This window comes from Schistocerca cancellata, chromosome 2 (assembly GCF_023864275.1).
Source record: "Schistocerca cancellata isolate TAMUIC-IGC-003103 chromosome 2, iqSchCanc2.1, whole genome shotgun sequence".
In the NCBI taxonomy this organism is placed as follows: domain Eukaryota; kingdom Metazoa; phylum Arthropoda; class Insecta; order Orthoptera; family Acrididae; genus Schistocerca; species Schistocerca cancellata.
In genome coordinates this window covers 355313577-355332970 of record NC_064627.1, presented here as the reverse complement: position 1 = coordinate 355332970, position 19394 = coordinate 355313577, and the positions used below count along the sequence as shown (strand labels likewise).

General features: G+C 42.4%; 1 protein-coding gene and 1 non-coding gene across 3 annotated transcripts in view; one reads left to right on the top strand and one right to left on the bottom strand.

Moving 5' to 3' along the window:
* The window catches only part of LOC126145661 (vascular endothelial growth factor A-A-like), a 165708-nt gene that overhangs the window by 115780 nt on the left and 30534 nt on the right, over window positions 1-19394 (bottom strand). The window lies entirely within an intron of this gene.
* On the top strand, window positions 5041-5112 carry Trnah-gug (transfer RNA histidin (anticodon GUG)). Its single transcript has one exon. It is a non-coding gene; the product is annotated as a tRNA-His (tRNA).

Sequence of the window (19394 nt, the reverse complement as noted above, 5' to 3'; positions counted from 1 at the left end):
AGGCAGTCAATAATACTTTTGAAAGAACTTTTAACTGCTTCTCAGTTTGAACCAATCTAGAAATGCGTGGTATTAATGAGAGCCACATAGTAGGAACATAATTCAAAATTTCAGCCCACTCCAAAATAAATAGAAGTATCTAATGAACAAAATTATACACTCCTGGAAATTGAAATAAGAACACCGTGAATTCATTGTCCCAGGAAGGGGAAACTTTATTGACACATTCCTGGGGTCAGATACATCACATGATCACACTGACAGAACCACAGGCACATAGACACAGGCAACAGAACATGCACAATGTCGGCACTAGTACAGTGTATATCCACCTTTCGCAGCAATGCAGGCTGCTATTCTCCCATGGAGACGATCGTAGAGATGCTGGATGTAGTCCTGTGGAACGGCTTGCCATGCCATTTCCACCTGGCGCCTCAGTTGGACTAGCGTTCGTGCTGGACGTGCAGACCGCGTGAGACGACGCTTCATCCAGTCCCAAACATGCTCAATGGGGGACAGATCCGGAGATCTTGCTGGCCAGGGTAGTTGACTTACACCTTCTAGAGCACGTTGGGTGGCACGGGATACATGCGGACGTGCATTGTTCTGTTGGAACAGCAAGTTCCCTTGCCGGTCTAGGAATGGTAGAACGATGGGTTCGATGACGGTTTGGATGTACCGTGCACTATTCAATGTCCCCTCGACGATCACCAGTGGTGTACGGCCAGTGTAGGAGATCGCTCCCCACACCATGATGCCGGGTGTTGGCCCTGTGTGCCTCGGTCGTATGCAGTCCTGATTGTGGCGCTCACCTGCACGGCGCCAAACACGCATACGACCATCATTGGCACCAAGGCAGAAGCGACTCTCATCGCTGAAGACGACACGTCTCCATTCGTCCCTCCATTCACGCCTGTCGCGACACCACTGGAGGCGGGCTGCACGATGTTGGGGCGTGAGCGGAAGACGGCCTAACGGTGTGCGGGACCGTAGCCCAGCTTCATGGAGACGGTTGCGAATGGTCCTCGCCGATACCCCAGGAGCAACAGTGTCCCTAATTTGCTGGGAAGTGGCGGTGCGGTCCCCTACGGCACTGCGTAGGATCCTACGGTCTTGGCGTGCATCCGTGCGTCGCTGCGGTCCGGTCCCAGGTCGACGGGCACGTGCACCTTCCGCCGACCACTGGCGACAACATCGATGTACTGTGGAGACCTCACGCCCCACGTGTTGAGCAATTCGGCGGTACGTCCACCCTGCCTCCCGCATGCCCACTATACGCCCTCGCTCAAAGTCCGTCAACTGCACATACGGTTCACGTCCACGCTGTCGCGGCATGCTACCAGTGTTAAAGACTGCGATGGAGCTCCGTATGCCACGGAAAACTGGCTGACACTGACGGCGGCGGTGCACAAATGCTGCGCAGCTAGCGCCATTCGACGGCCAACACCGCGGTTCCTGGTGTGTCCGCTGTGCCGTGCGTGTGATCATTGTTTGTACAGCCCTCTCGCAGTGTCCGGAGCAAGTATGGTGGGTCTGACACACCGGTGTCAATGTGTTCTTTTTTTCCATTTCCAGGAGTGTAATATGAATAATGCTTACAATCCGATATCTATATAAATTTTGTGCAATCATTGTGAATAAGTGCTGTAAAATGTTTTTATTTTACTCGATGATGGACTGCGGAAACAGGACAAGAATTATTATATGCACGAAAGTGTACTGAACATTTAATATTTGGTGACAAGTTTTACATCCTCTTATATGTAAATATACTTAAGTTCTTCTTTTTTTTTTTTTTTTTAGACCGGTGCCAAATTATACCACCAGCTTAACGGCTTGGCAATGGGAAACCCACTAGCAGGTGTTTTGGCCGACATTTTCATTAATTCGCTGGAAGAGAAATTCTTCGACAATTCTCCAATTGCTGATCATCGTATTTTATCTTATGGTCGGTACATAGACGACATTTTGATCATATACCGTGGTTCCTCGGAAGAAATTCACCATTTGTTTGACATTTTTAATAATCTTCATGAAAAATCAGCTTCACTTGTGAATTAGGTAATAACGATCCTCAGCGAAATTACTTGGACCTCAGTATTGCTGTTGACAAAGAGAGATTTTCTTTCGATATTTTTCGCAAAGCCACTAATACAGATCAAATTGTGACCGCTAATTCAGTACATCTATACTGCCGCGAGAAAGCATTTTCCCATTCAGCCATTCATCATGCTGTTTATCTTCAAAGCTAAAACTGATGCTAAAGTGACCTCTTTAGGCAGCAGTGCTATTCCTGACATTAACGATTATAAAAATGTTTTTTCGATTTCATTTTAAGCTCCTACTTCATATAAAATTGGTCGTCTTTTGATTAAAAAAGACAGATTGAAAGTTCCCTTTTCTACGAACAATAACTTGCAAAAAATCTCATCCACAATCTCAAGTCCACAGTTGCTCCCATAGACAATTCAGCAGTGCAAGAAATCACTTGTAATACGTGTCGCATTTTTTATACTGTATATGACAAACTGGAAGGTCTTTTAATGTCAGGTACGAGGAATGTTTGTTGGGAAAAAGAGATACTAACGTACACAGTTCCACTTTTCTGATCATCTGCTAATTTTCAGACACAAACCAAAACACGTTGAAGAAATTTCCATTCTACACAGAAAAAAGAAAGGTCACAGACTCGATGTACTAGAAGAGTTAGAGATTTTCAAGCGTATTTCTAAGAACGATGGCTTCATTCTCAATGAACTGTTACAACTATGTAACGAAAATTTTTTCAATGGTGTCAATTCTCTGCTCATGGAATTTTGATTCTTTTAATTTTTACTATATTTTCCCTGCTTCTGGTTTCGAAACATTATTTTCTTCTTATCTCATACATATGTGCTGCTGAAGTTACCTTCATGCAAATATTTTCTAGATTGTACAGCTGTTTGTAAAAAAAAAAAAAAAAAAAAAAAAAAAAATTCTATGTGATTCTGTCCTTTAGGTAATAGTAATTATACTTCATCTGCTTGATTACTATTTATTTTCAAAAAGACGTAAAGCTCTCTTTATATTTTGTTTTTAAAATTAACTGTCGTTGTTTTCAAGTATTTCTGTTATAATGTTTTAAATGGACACATGTTACTATCCGCGTCTGATAGGCGGTGCAACTCGTATTGTTTTCGTGGCAGCAGTGTAAGCCACTGGACCGATCAGTCTGATGTTCCCAGCTGGGCACGTGTGGCAAAGATTAGAAGATTTTATTTTATTTTTGGCTTGAGTATAGTTGCTCCAAATGCTATTGCTGTTTAGCAGTGTAATTTTACGTAAGTAACATTTGTGCATCATGAAAATTGTCATCTTGGTTAATGTGTTTTTTTTTCGTGCCTGACTTACTTTGTATTATTTTTGTAGGATTTAGCAACAGTCCATTCTGATAAAGACACCCCTGGTCGGTGTCGAAACCTAGATCAAAGTACCTACCGTTTATGTGCAACAGGTTGGCTGTTTAATTTTATGTTGTTTCTGAGTTGTTTCACATACCAGAGGATCTCACTATGGATCAAATGGAATGAAAAGTACATTTAATGTAATATAATCTAATCTAATCCACAAATTCAAATAATGATTTTCATTCTTCTCTTTTTTGGCTGATACAGTGAAGTGATTGCACTTCTTTAAGACTACATTTTCGACATCAGTATAGCTTATCAATAGCAAACTTTAGTGTGTTACATATAAAATTAGAACAATTACCTATCAGTGGGTTAGGGTTTTTGTTTTTCAGCATCTGTATGGAATGTATTTTCCAGAGCTCACATTGGCGCTGTCTGCACAGTAAGAAGACACATAATTCACATCAAAATTTTGTTTTTCTAATTTTTGCAGTGACGTATCGGTAACTGCCATACATGTTTTCTTAGCAGTTTCTATGAAGTACCGGATGCAGCCTGGAAACACTTTCCAATTGCATTTGTTTGATGCATTTGCTGACAACAAAGAAGGTGTTAGGCTTTTCTGGGCATTTTAAAATGGACAGAGTCATTAACACTTCCAGGAGCAAGAATCGTCTTCACAATCTTTTCCATGTTAATGCGTCCATATGAAAGTTTGCTAGCAATAATTGCAGACACAGTAGAAATGTGGGATACAATGTTGTTTCCGCAGTCAACACTCGAGTAACTTAGGTTACGTTTCAGTGCATGACTAAATTCACGCACAGTGCGTTTATCATGCTCTTGTTTAAAGTTACAGTTTAAGTTAATAAAAAAACTCGATAGTTCATTTGAACTTCTAGAATTACACTTTTCTTTACTGATATGTCCATTGTATTGTGCAAAGTACAAATCACAAAATGCCCGCTTTTCGTCTGGTCCTGGCTTAACCCATGAGAAGGCATGTTATCACCTCATGAGATATATTTGTTTATGTTTGCCTCGAAATTTAAACTTTTTTGCGAAGGATTCTTTGACGAATTTCCTTCATTCTCAAATATTTGTAGCTTGAAATTAATTTTGTAACGAAGACTAGAAGCGGTGGAGAAAGTAATTTAAATTAGTGTCGTTGTTGTTGATTCGGTCTGGAAGCCAAAGTTTATGATGTTCAACATTCCAAAGAAACTATGACAACTACAAAATCGTCATTTTTAGAAGTGAACGACATTAAGATTATATTTATTCCATAAAATATAATCAGTAATAGTCTTCAAAAGAAAAACGTAGAATTATTCACTCCGCCTAAAAATTTGGGCGAAGAAACAGAAGAATACGTGCAACGGAGTATCTGGTAACCCTAACTACAGTGCTTTATTGCGCATAAACGTGTGGGATGTGGAATGTCCTTCCCCAATTCCCTTTTTCCGACCTGGAAAAAGAGGCACGCACATAAAACACAAAAAACTACGCTTCTTGGTCAACCATCGCTCGCTCACTTTACTGTCGGCGTTGAGCTGCCTGCACACTACCCAATGACATCACAGGCACGTCAGCGATTAGGCCTGCGCAGTCAGCCGTGGGTGCTTCTGTACCCGAGCCTCGGCGCTCGCCAGCCGTGATAGTCTAGTGGTTAGGACATTGCGTTGTGGCCGCAAGAACCCAGGTTCGAATCCTGGTCACGGCAGAAGCTTTATTTTTGAATAATAGCGGGCAACACAGTTAAGGCTGTGATGCGGATTCTTAAAGATAAATTTGACGTACACGCGGTGTAGTATCTAAACATAAAGTTAAGTGAATGAACAAGTAACGACAATCCCGCATATGCATTACCGGACCTCAAGAAGACACAGCATTCAAGAGAAAACATACTACTCTTAGCAAGGGATTACTGGCTGTTGGTCCAAAACACGCAGCAGGAAATTTGTAGTTTTTTTGGTGGTCTCTCACATCCGCCTAGGCAAGTGTCGGGACGTTTACTTCTTTCTACCTCACAAACACAATAAATCAACAGTTAAAATATTAAAGTGCATGTATGTAAGTTCACACTATTCGCAGACATATGCCGTACACGTTTTTTCCCACATCTTAGGGCAAACGAAGTAGCAGTAACAAGACAGAAATACAGACATATATATAAAACAATAACTACAGAATCTCCAAAATCGGGAATTGTCCTTTTGCAGACTTACGAAATGCGAATAGCACAACGGCAACGAGAGAGACGAAAATGTATGGTTTACGTGGAGTTAGTAATTTCATTAACAACGGCGACAACTTAATTATTTTAAAAACTAACACTTAGACCGACTCTTCCGGAAAGGTGCTAAAACTTTGAAGACAAAAATAACCTTATAAGTAGCGTGTATTATGTATATAGATGTTTTCCTTTCTCAAGAAAAATTTTGAAATCGCAGTAAATCAAATACGTAACTCGGCTGCTTAAAAAATGAACTATAGACATTGATCTCCGTAACTGAAGGAAAATATCACATAAATCACTTATTTGGGGTTTCCAGGGGAGTTTTAAAGGACAACAAAAACCAAGATAAGAATTTAGTGGTTCATCGACAGTGAGTTAGAGATGGAGTACTAGCTTAGTTGAACCAAAAGAGGGGCGTTAATGGGCTTGCTTGCAGGAAATATACTTCCATACTTCTGAAGCAATGTAGGGAGATCGTAAGAAATCTTAACTATCTCGCACTTTTAATTTTTTGACATTTATTCTTAAGTAAGAATAAAACAAGGACTACGCAATGGAGAATAAGCCGGACAGAGACAGCGGACTGTAAGAAATCTGAACAACTGTATCAAGAGAATCAAAGATTTGCGTGATTGACGTTACCTAAAACGTATCAGCTACTAACCGTGTTAGTTAGCTGAGGATATTTTGTAAAATTATTTAGATTTAACGGCTCGTCGATGACGATATCATTAGAGACGGAGGAAAAGCTCGGGTTGGACAAGGATGGGCAGACCGGGACGGGCGAGGGGAAATCTTGCCACGTTATCGAACGACCTGTCCGGGAATTCGTTTGTACTGATCTGGGGAAACCGTGGAAAAATTCAAGTTAGGTTACTGCAAGGGGTTCGAAACCCGTCCCTCCCGAATATCAACAGAGAGCCTTAAAAACTACGGCACCTCGCTTGGTTTGATCATCGAAGTTTTAGTGCACTTCCTACTCGAATTATAACGCAAAAAAATCTCTTGCAGCTGACAAAAGTTTCCTTTACAGGCAAAATTTCGTCTGCTAGTGTGTGTTTCTATTATATATTATTGACATCTGGGTATATCAATAAAGGCATTTCAGCCATACAGGACTGCTTATCCACATATTCCTAAGTAACAAACACAAAAATTTCAGTGATATTAACGAGAACACATAAACAAGTGAGGGGGCAAAAAGTCTCTGCATCTTAGGTTACCACAGTAGTTTCTAAATAAATAAAATAAACACGCACACACAAACTTTTCGATTATATTTTAATGGCAACTTTTAACGAAATTGCCACGACTTATTTATAAATGTTTATGTTCACTAACGTCAAGAGAGTCAAGACATTCAAGGGAAGTTCTTGTTTTATTTGAAACAACTCTATAAATAGCCACTCTAATTCCTTTCTGTGTCTAGCGCAAACAAGGTATTTGTCATCGACGTCCTGAATTTCCTTACAGTCGTAGTTCAGTAATCTAAGGCCTTGCATTCTATGGAAGTGCTAGCGCTAGCAAACACGGTTCAATTTAATTCAGGCAACTGTCATTACTAGGGCCCAGATTTTTACGTTCTTATAAAATGGATTGAGGAATATAGATTCAATAAATTTATAATAAAATAAAAAATATTCAGATGGTGAACGGAGATGAAAATTTAATTATGATGAGGGACTGGATTGCGATAGTAGGAAAAAAAGGAGACGGAAGCTGAATATGGACTGTGAGAAACGAATAAAAGAGGAAGCTGCCTGGTAAAATTTTGCACAGAGCATAATTTAATCATCGCAAGCACTTGTTTCAACAATTATGAAAGATGGTTGTATATGTGGAAGAGAACTGGAGACCCTGGAGTTTTCAGATCGATTACAGAATGGTAATGTAGAGATTTCAGAACCAGATTTTAAACTGTATGACATTTCCAGCTACAGATGTGGACTCTGATCACAATTTATTGATTGTGAATTGTAGATCAAATCTGAAGGAATTGCTAAAAGATAGAAAAGTAAGGAGATAGCTCTTGGAAAGGTTAAAAACAAGACGTAATTGATAGTTTCAGAGGGAGCATTGGGGAACGATTGAGCACAACAGGGGAAAGGAATACAGTAGAAGCAGAATGCGTAGATTTGAGACACGAAATAGTTATGGCACCAGACGATCAAATAAGTAAAAAGATATTGCCTAATAGAAATCCTTAGACATCAAAAAAGATATTGAGTTTTATTGATGGAAGGAGAAAATGCAGCGCAAAAACCAGGCAAAAGGGACTACTGACATTTAAAAAATGAAACTGACCGAAAGTGCAAAATGGCTGAGCAGGAGTGGCTAGAGGACAAATGCAAGGCTATAGAAGCATATATAACCAAGAGAAAGATACATGCCGCCTAAAGGAAAATTAAAGAGGCTTTTGAAGGAAAGAGAAGTAGCTGTGTGAAAATCAAAGAGTTCAAAAGGAAAACCAGTGCTAAGCAAAGCAAGGAAAGCTCAAAGGTGGAAGGAGTATATAGAGGGGCTGTACAAGGGAGATGAACTTGAAGGTAATATTATGGAAAGGAAAGAGACTGTAGATGAAGGTCAGACAGGGATATGACATTACATTACATTAATACTTGTTCCATAGATCATGAGTACGATATTTCATAATGATGTGGAATCAGTCAGTTTAACATAAGGTTTCTTTACACAATATAATTAATTTTTTACAATTACTACTTCATATCTAAAAATTCATCTGTTGAGTAGAAGGAGTTGTCATTCAGAAATTCTTTTAATTTGTTTTTAAATGCTGATTGGCTATGTGTCAGGCTTTTAACGCTATTTGGTAAACGACTAAAAGACCATTGTGGCAGCATATTGCACCCCTTTCTCCGCCAAAATGTGGTTAATGCAAGACGGAGCTCGACCCCATCGAAGCAGGAGAATGTTTGATGGCCTGGAGGAGCACTTTGGGGACAGTATTCTGGCTCTGGGGTACCCAGAGGCCACTGGCATTGGCTTCAATTGGCCTGCTGAGCTGAAAGGGTGCAATTGATTCGTTGAGCGGTGTCCAAAGCTACTCACTGTAAGTCAGTTAAGATGTGCTTCAGTGTGCATACTGTAGTAAGAGAGATGGGATAGGAATATGATATGGAAATCTGAGTATCAGATAATCATTGTGCCTCACCTTTCACGGACAGAGATGGCTATCCGCTCCTGAACTTGTGATTCAAAGAGCTAGATCTCTCTATCGAATAAGCAATCGGTAATTCGGAGGAAACGAGAGGTAGGTCTTCAGATCCAAAATGTCTCTCCAGGAACGGCAGTGAATGGAATGAAATTTCTGGGTAAGACTCCGGCAACAACCTCCCACACAACATGCTGATTAGTAACTGTAGCATAGACCATTATAGTGAGAAACATCTCCCAGACTACAGAAAGATACACTATAGACAATGCGTATGAATGTGTTTATTATCTTACTCTTGTAAGGAACTTTTACCAGCCATAAAAAGAATAGAATGTGAAGTAAGATCACTGTATAACCACAGCAAACACTTTCTCGCCTTTATTGCAGCTCTTGATTGGAAAAGAACACCATGCAAGGAACAATAATTGTTCTGACCAGTTCAGCACTTCACTATAAAAACTAGCTCTGTGGAGCAGAAGCACATGGAAGCTCACTTGCGAGCGAACGAGCTGCAGGAAACTGACTTACAGGAATCGTGACCAGTCACTCCACTCACTGCTCGCCTATACAGAGTGTTACAAAAAGGTACGGCCAGACTTTCAGGAAACATTCCTCACACACAAATAAAGAAAAGATGTTATGTTGACATGTGTCCGGAAACGCTTAATTTCCATGTTAGAGCTCATTTTAGTTTCGTCAGTATGTACTGTACTTCCTCGATTCACCGCCAGTTGGCCCAATTGAAGGAAGGTAATGTTGACTTCGGTGCTTATGTTGACATGCGTCTCATTGCTCTACAGTACTAGCATCAAGCACATCAGTACGTAGCATCAACAGGTTAGTGTTCAGCACGAACGTGGTTTTGCAGTCAGTGCAATGTTTACAAATGCAGAGTTGGCACATGCCCATTTGATGTATGGATTAGCACGGGGTAATAGCCGTGGCGCGGTACGTTTGTATCTAGACAGATTTCCAGAACGAAGGTGTACCGACAGGAAGAAGTTCGAAGCAATTGATCGGCGTCTTAGGGAGCACGGAACATTCCAGCCTATGACTCGCGACTGGAGAAGACCTAGAACGACGAGGATACCTGCAATGGACGAGGCAATTCTTCGTGCAGTTGACGATAACCCTAATGTCAGCGTCAGAGAAGTTGCTGCTGTACAAGGTAACGTTGACCACGTCACTGTATGGAGAGTGCTACGGAAGAACCAGTTGTTCCCGTACCATGTACAGCGTGTGCAGGACTATCAGCAGCTGATTGGCCTCCACGGGTACACTTCTGCTAATGGTTCATCCAACAATGTGTCAATCCTCATTTCAGTGCAAATGTTCTCTTTACGAATGAGGCTTCATTCCAACGTGATCAAATTGTAAATATTCACAATCAACATGTGTGGGCTGACGAGAATCCGCACGCAATTGTGCAATCACGTCTTCAACACAGATTTTCTGTGAACGTTTGGGCAGGCATTGTTGGTGATGTCTTGATTGGGCCCAATGTTCTTCCACCTACGCTCAATGGAGCACGTTATCATGATTTCATACGGGATACTCTACCTATGCTGCTAGAACATGTGCCTTTACAAGTACGACACAACATGTGGTTCATGCACGATGGAGCTCCAGCACATTTCAGTCGAAGTGTTCGTACGCTTCTCAACAACAGATTCGGTAACCGATGGATTGGTAGAGGCGGACCAATTCCATGGCCTCCACACTCTCTTGACCTCAACCCTCTTGACTTTCATTTATGGGGGCATTTGAAAGCTCTTGTCTACGCAACTCCGGTACCAAATGTAGAGACTCTTCGTGATCGTATTGTGAACGGCTGTGATACAATACGCCATTCTCCAGGGCTGCATCAGCGCATCAGGAATTCCATGCGATGGAGGGTGGATGCATGTATCCTCGCTAACGGAGAACATTTTGAACATTTCCTGTAACAAAGTGTTTGAAGTCACGTTGGTACGTTCTGTTGCTGTGTGTTTCCATTCCATGATTAATGTGATTTGAAGAGAAGTAATAAAATGAGCTCTAACATGGAAAGTAAGCGTTTCCGGACACATGTCCACATAACATATTTTCTTTCTTTGTGAGTGAGGAATGTTTCTTGAAAGTTTGGCCGTACCTTTTTGTAACACCCTGTAGATCCTGACTCAGAGTAAAGATCAAAGGTGACCTACACTAAAGACCCAAAGAAACTAGTATAGGAATGCTTATTCAAATACAGATAGATACGTAAACAGGCAGAATACGGCGCTGCGGCCGGCAACAACTATATAAGACAACAAGCGTCTGGCGAAATTTTGAGATCTATTACTGCTGCTACACTGGCAGGTTTTCAGAATTTAAGTGAGTTTGAACGTGGTTTTATAGGGTGCACGATCGATGGGTCACAGCGTTTCCGAGGTAGGGATGAGATGGGAATTTGCCGCACGATAATTTCAGGAGTGTACCCTGAAGTTCAGGAATCCGGTAAAACATCAAATCTCCGACATAGTTGCTGCCGGAAAAAGATCCTGCAAGAACGGGACTGAAGAGTGTCGTTCAACTTGACAGAAGTGCAGCCCTTCCGCAAATTGACGCAGATTTCAATGCTGGGCCTTCAACAAGTGTCAGAGTGCGAACCATTCAACGAAACATCGTCGAAATGGGCTTTCGGAGCCGACGGCCCCTCTCGTGTACACTTGATGACTGCACGACACAAAGCTTTACACCTCGCCTGGGCCCGTCAACACCGACATTGGACTGTTGATGACTGTAATAGAGGATAGGGAATAGAGGATAGATGTGTACGGGTATGGAGACAACCTCATGAATCCATCCACCCTGCATTTCAGCTGGGGACTGTTCAAGCTGGTGAGGCTCTTTAATGGTGTGGGGCGTGTGCAGTTAGAGTGATATGGGACCACCGATACGTCTAGATACGACTCTGACTAGTGACACGTATGTAAGCATCCTGTCTGATCACCTGCATCCTTTTCATGTCCATTGTGCATTCCAACGGACTTGGGCAATTCCAGCAGGACAATGCGACACCCAACACGTCCAGAATTGCTACAGAGTGTCTTCAGGAACACTCTTCCGAGTTTAAACACGTTCGCTGGCCACAAAACTCCCCAGACATGAACATTATTGAGCATATCTGGATGCTTTGCAACATGCTGTTTCGAAGAGACCTCTACCCCTAGAACTCTTGCGGATTTAGGGACAGACCTGCAGGATTCATAGCGTCAGTTCCCTCCAGCACCACTTCAAACATTAGTCAAGTCCATGCCACGCCGTGTTTCGGCACTTCTGTCTGCTCGCTAGGGCCCTACACGTTATTAGGCAGGTGTACCACTTTCTTTGGCTGTTTAGTGTATATAAATGACCTAGCACATAACGTCGGAAGCTCCATGGGGCTGATCGCGGATGATATTGTGTATAGAGGAGTTTCAACGCTAGAAGATTATAAAGAAATGCAGGAAGACCTGCAGACGATCGACGCCTGGTGCATAGATTGGCACTTATCCTCAAATATGGCTCTGAGCACTATGGGACTTAACATCTGAGGTCATCAGTTCCCTAGAACTTAGAACTACTTAAACCTAACTAACCTAAGGACATCACACACATCAATGCCCGAGGCAGGATTCGAACCTGCGACCGTAGCGGTCGCGTGGTTCCAGACTGAAGCGCCTAGAACCGCTCGGCCACAACGGCCGGCTATCCTCAAATAAATAAATGTAATTAATTACGCACAAATAGATGGAAATATACGTTACTGTAAGATTATGCGGTTGTCGAACCATACTTTAGTAGTCAAATCTATTAAATATCTAGAAGTATGCGCATGCATCATTTTAAAGGGGGAAAATCGCATGAAAGCAATCGTAGGAAACCCAGTTGCCAGAAGGAGATTCATTACAAGAATGTAGTGAGCGTTGTGTGCTGTCTTCTCTATCCTGTTGCTATACCAAGGCCTGTGGGTATTGGTCACACTTCACTGTATCTCATAGTAAAGTAAAGGTACCTGTGGTCTAGTAGTTGCCCTCGCTAAGGTGCGTCGTGTACCGGGGGCGCTGGTTGCGACAGACTTCAGTCAAGTATTTGATCGCGTCAGTCATATGTACATAAATGCTGTTCTCCAGAAAATGCATTACCTGGGCGATTTCGTCGAGGTGGTGGTCCGTCTACTACGTAGCGCAACATCGAAAGTGCTTAGAAATTTGGAAATTTGTGGGAAGCTCCTATCGGACCAAACTGCTAAAGTAATCGGTCCCTAGGCTTACACACTACTTAATATAACTTAAACTAACTTACTTTAAGGACAAGACACACATCCATGCCCTAGGGAGGACTCGAACCTACGACGGGGGGGGGGGGGGGGGGGAGCCGAGCGAACCGTGGCAAGGCACCTTGGACCGCGCAGCTATTCCTTGCGGCAGAAGCTTGTCAACGGTAGACTGCCCAACACCTTGCAGATTCGCCGCTCTGCTGGACAGGGATGCCCCTTATCGACAATACTGTACGCTTTAGCGTTAGAACCTTTCTTGTGCGGTCTGCGACATCGCCTCGTGGGTCTGTCTCCTGGTGGCTTCATTTTTAGGTGCACTGCGTATGCAGATGATCTGATGTTAACTCTCCGTGACGAACATGATGTACGCAGAGCCTAGGATTGGTTAGCCACTTATGGTGCAGCTTCGGGGAGCCGTATAAACTTACGTAAACCGATGGCGTTGAATACTGGCGCTGGGATGACACCTTCAGGCTCGCCCCACTCAGACTGTGCGATAATGCCCGCTGTCTTGGTATCTACTTCACGGACCACATCTCAAGCACGACGACCCTTAATTATCGGACCCTCTTGCGACACATCCGTGCTAGACATCGCCTCTGTGTTTTGGACCTTCATCAACTGACCGAATTTATTATTGTCTGTCAGGTATCACGAATTGCGCATGTAGCGCAAACGCTACCGTTGCCTAAATACATACCTCGGAGCCTTATGGCAACATTCGGTTCATTTGTCAGCGCTGGAATTATATTTAACGTTCGATACGACTCCCTTACTCTTCCTAAAGAGCACAGTGGACTTGGCCTTGTCAATGCTCATGATCGAGCGATGTCTCTGTAATTCCGTATGCACCTCACGCTTTGGCGACGATGCCTGACCAGCTTCTCGGGCTTACTGATGGAGGCTGTGGTTCATCTTCCCTTGGCCTTCCGGTGGCACTTACTGATATACCGGTGCCATTCCCCCACTTTGGGATGTTTTATCTGGATTTTAGCTACCTATGGGAGATTCTCCCTGTCTCTATTACTAACGTCCAGTGACATCTATCTTCTCTCTGCTTCGCCGCCGGTTGCCTAACGTCATCGAACTAACATGTCTCACCGTGCACTGGAACGTAGTATGGTGCACTGTGAACGCCGTAACGCTAGATTCGGACGTACGTTTGACCTGGTACTTGGCGGTGAACAAAAAGATTACTCGAGAGTGACTCCATAGGATCCATCTTGCAGATGTGTGAACTGCAACGTTCAGGATCCATAGGAACACTGGCTACACTGAGGGCCGGCGGAAGAGGTCTAGTATTTTGTGCGTCAAATTTTGGCTCTTTTGTTACGAATGTCACCCGCTTATATCGAATCACTCACTCTCCTCTGATGTTGCGTTTGATAATGAAAGCACGAAAATAACGAAAAATTAAGACACGTTCGTAGGATTTGTCGACCTGGAAAAAGCGTGTGACCATATAAAATGGTGCAAGATGTCCAAAATTCTGAGTAAAATAAGGGTTAGCTGTAGGGAGAGACGGGTAATACGCAATCCGTTGAAGAGCCAAGAGGGAAGAATAAAAGTGGGCAACCAAGAACGAAGCGCTCGGATTAAAAAGGGTGTAAGACAAGGATGTAGTCTTTCGCCCCTACTGTTCAATTCGTACATCGAAGAAGAAATGATGAGATTTGAAGCAAGGTTCAGGAGTGGAACTGAAATTCTAGGTGAAAGGATATCAATGATACGATTCGCTGATGACATTGCCATCCTCAGTGAAAGCGAAGAGGAATTACATGAGCTACTGAATGGAGTTCAGAATGTGGATTGAACATAAATCGAAGAAAGATGAAAGAAAGGAGAACTAGCAGAAATGAGAACAGCGAGAAACGTAACATCAGGATAGATTGTCACGAAGTAGATGAAACGAAGGAATTCTACTACCTAGGAAGCAAAATAACCCATGACGGAATGAGCAAGGAGGACATAAAAAGCAGACTAGCACTGACATAAAGGGTATTCGCTGCCAAGAGAAGTCTACTAGTATGAAACATGGGCATTAATTTGAGGACGAAATTTCTGAGAATGTACGTTTGGAGCATATCATTATTTGGAAGTGAAACTTGGACTGCAGGAAAACCGGAACAGAAGAAAATCGAATCATTAGAGATGTGATGCTACAGAAGAATTTTGAAAATTAGAGGGACTGGTAAGGTAAGGAATGAGGAGGTTCTCTGGAGAATTGGCGAGGAAAGGAATATATGGAGAACACTGATATCTGTTAAGACATCACGGAATAGCTTCTGTGGTACTAGAAGGAGCCGTAGAGGGTAAAAATTACAGAGGAAGATAGAGATTCGAATACATCCAACAAATAACTGTGGACGTAGATTGAAAGTGCTACTCTGAGATGAAAAGTTTGTCAGAGGAGAAGAATTCGTGGCTTTCCACATCAGAGAGAGGAAAAAAAAAAAAAAACCACCGACTGTAGACCATCTCTATACGCATGTAATAATAGACATCAAGTGAATGGAACCACTAATAACGAGAATATCCCTAAATGTTTCGAGATAACTGTTGCACTTATTATTATTGACCATGAACTGGCCTTAAATCCTTAGCGTATATCTACAAGGTAAAGCAAACGCCGGCCGGAGTGGCCGTGCGGTTCTGGGCGCTACAGTCTGGAGCTGATCGACGGCTACGGTCGCAGGTTCGAATCCTGCCTCGGGCATGGATGTGTGTGATGTCCTTAGGTTAATTAGGTTTAATTAGTTCTAAATTCTAGGCGACTGATGACCTCAGAATTTAAGTCGCATAGTGCTCAGAGACGTTTTTGGTAAAGCAAACTAAGGGCGCCTACGCTACTGACAATTCTGAAACGAGAAAATTGAGAAATGACCAAAGACTGACAAGAGTCTATTGACGCAAGTGTTATTAACGAACGACATATTAGAGGAAGAAAATGTTAATCGAATTCAACATCGGATAAAGAAGGATGACGCGAACCATAACCATACAGCAGTGTCCTCATTCAGGAACAAGTAAGAGTAGTCATCAGGCAGCAGAAAGAAAGAAACTCTTCGGGACCTGCATCTGCATCTACATACGTACTCTTCAAACCACTGTATGGTCCGTATCGGAGGGTACCCTGTTCTAACATTATTGGCCATTTACTTTTCTGTTCCACTTGCAAAACGGGGGAGGGAGAAACGACTGTCTATATGCCTCTGTATGAGCCCTAATCTCTCTAATCTTATCTTCATGGTCTTTAAGTGAAATGTACGTTGGTTGCAGTACAATCGTTCAGCAGTCTGCCTCAAATGTCGGTTTTCTAAATTTCCTCAACAGTGCTCCTCGAAAAGAATGTCACCTTCCCTCCATTGACTCCCTTTTGAGTTCCCGAAGCATCTCCGTCGATACTTGCATGTTGCTTGATCCTACCGGTGACAAACCTAGCAGCCCGCCTCTGAATTACTTCGATGTCTCCCTTTAATCCGACTTGGTGTGGAACACTGGAACAATATTGAACAAATGTCGCACTAGAGTCCTGTATGCGGTCGTCTTTACAGATGAACCACCCTTTTCTAAACTTCTCCCAGTAAACCGGAGTCCACCATTCGATTTCCCTACCACACTCCTCACATGTTCGTTCCATATCATACCGCTTTGCAGCGTTACGCCCAGATATTCAAACGACGTGACTGTGTAAAGCAGGACACTACTAACGCTGTATCCGAAAATTATGGGTTTGTTTTTCCCATTCATCCTCATTAACTTACATTTTTCTACATTTAGAGTTAGCTGCGATTCATAACACCAACTAGAAATTTTTCCTAAGTCATCTTGCATCCTCCTACAGTCATTCAACGACGACACCTTCCCATAAACCACAGCATCATCAGCAAACAGTCGAAGACTGCTGCTTTCCCTGTCCGCCAGATCATTTATGTACGTAGAAAATAAAAGCGGTCCTATCACACTTCTCTGGAGGACTTCAAGCTGTACTCTCGTCTCTGATGAACAATCACTGTCGCAGACAACATACTGGGTTCTGTTATTTAATAAGTCTTCTAGCCACTCGCATACCTGGGAATTTATTTCGTATGCTTATTCCTTCGTTAACAGTCTTCAGTGTGGCACCGTGTCAAATGCTTTACAGAAATCTAGAAACGTGAAATCCTCCTGTTGCCCTTCATCCATGGTTCGCAGGATCTCATGTCAGAAAAGGGCAAGCTGAGTCTCGCAAGAGCAATGCTTTCTAAAACCGTGCTGATTTGTGGACAGAAGCTTTCTCCCTTACAATGAAATTCCTACATTCGAACTGAGAATGTGTTAAAAGATTCTGCAGCAAACCGATGTTAAAGATATTGGTTTGTAATTTTGGGGGCCGTTCTTTTACCCTTCTTATATACAAGAGTCACCTGCGCTTTTTTCCAATCGCTTGAGCCCTTCCGCCTGGCGAGAGATTCACGATAAGTGCAAACTAAGTATGAGCCAGTGCCGTAGAGTACTCTTTGTCAAACCTAATTGGTATTCAATCAGGACTTGGCGAGTTCTTTGCTTTCAACTCTTTCAGTTGTTTCTCTACAGCAGCGATGCTTATTACTTTGTCCCGCATACGGAAGTCTGTGCAATAGCGAGTCGACGGTATGATTATACGATTCTCCTTTGTGAACGATTTCTTAAATGCTAAATTTGAAACTTCGACTTTATTTTTGCTATCTTCTACTCCCACACCAGACTGGTCAACAAGTAACTGGATAGAAGCCCTAGACCTACTTAGCATGTTTACGATGAACCAGTATTTTCTCGGGTTCTCTTCAAGACCTGTTGCCAAAGTACGACAAAGATATCTGACGGTATATTGGCCGAGGTTCTTCAGGCAGTGGAAGATAACATAACACTATTTTTGACAAGTCTAATCAAGGATTGCTTGCATCACCGAATAATTTCGACGACATGCAAAAAAGTTGAAGCTCCTGTCTTCAGAAAGTGGAAGATATAGATGCTACTCTCCCAAAGCCAAATTGGCCTACTTCCCCGCTAAATGAATTTTCCGAAAACATAGGATCACCCTTTGCATAACAGGTTCATGGACCTAAGAGAGTTAAGGTCTATGAGCAACGATCAATACGAATTCAGACTGGCACGTTCGACCGAAAATGTCACCAATCAGATAATCAGTCTTGGTCAGTATTCAAATGAAGCGTATACCGCGTTAATAACAGTCGGAGTCGCAAGTTCATTTGATAACCCTGTCGTGGCTAGTCTTGTTCTTACTGCTGCGTGAATATGAAAGTCGTACTGCCCTATACAGGAGCCTGAGGGATTGCTGCAGAAAATGTTATGCAAGGCACTTCCAACGCAAAGCATACAGAAAGCCACAGCTAAAGATTGTCCTCAGTATTCAATCAGTGGGCCTATATTGTTGGACACAGAGTTAGAACCCTTACTGGAGAAAATGTCTTGAGAACACCCTGGATATCGTTAAAGAGTAGCCGTAATAACTAAATGGCTGAAACCACAGACTTCGCTTGTACAGACATCCTATTAATTGTGTGCGTGTGAGTATATGGGGGGGGGGGCAGGGTGGGGAGGAGGGAGACTAGGGCACATTTCGAAAAAACGAGGAAGAAATGCAATGCAAATTTTATACGATTGTTCCCAGTGGAATAAATAGTTCGTATATTGTTAAACGGCACTTATCATTTGACAAAAAAGTAATGGGTCAATATGCAGAGTATTTACTAATCGGCTTCCAGGCATTATTTTTAATGAAAGGCAAAATTTTCCAACCCATAAAAATAAAACCAATAATAAAGCAGCTACAGTTGTATATAAGTATAGCGTTAATAAAATTTTTGGCTTTGCAGTTAATAAAATATGTCATGACTACTTTTGATCAGTTATCGTGTGATATGGAGCAACCATGTGGTCTCACAGACTGAGGACAATAACGCTTGCCTGAGCAATACTACTGATAAGATTACCAGGAGCATATCGAACGATACCAACAGATGAACTTTTTATTATTCTTGGAATCTGTCCAGTGGATTAGATCATACGTTACAGAGGTGCAGTGTATTGGCTCAGAAAAAGAGACAGAGAAATTTAAAGCCATTTGTTGAGAGTACGTTGGAAATCAATATAGAGTGTCAAAAAGCCTGAGAAAGCTGCGTTACTCGGAGACAAATGTATGAAATATTCCCTAATGTTGAAGAAAGGTTGTAAATGGGCGATTTTTATCCGTCAAGACGTTTTGTTCACTTTATAAGTCAATATTCCACCTAACTGAAAAGCGTAAACGGTAGGAAAGCGACATTT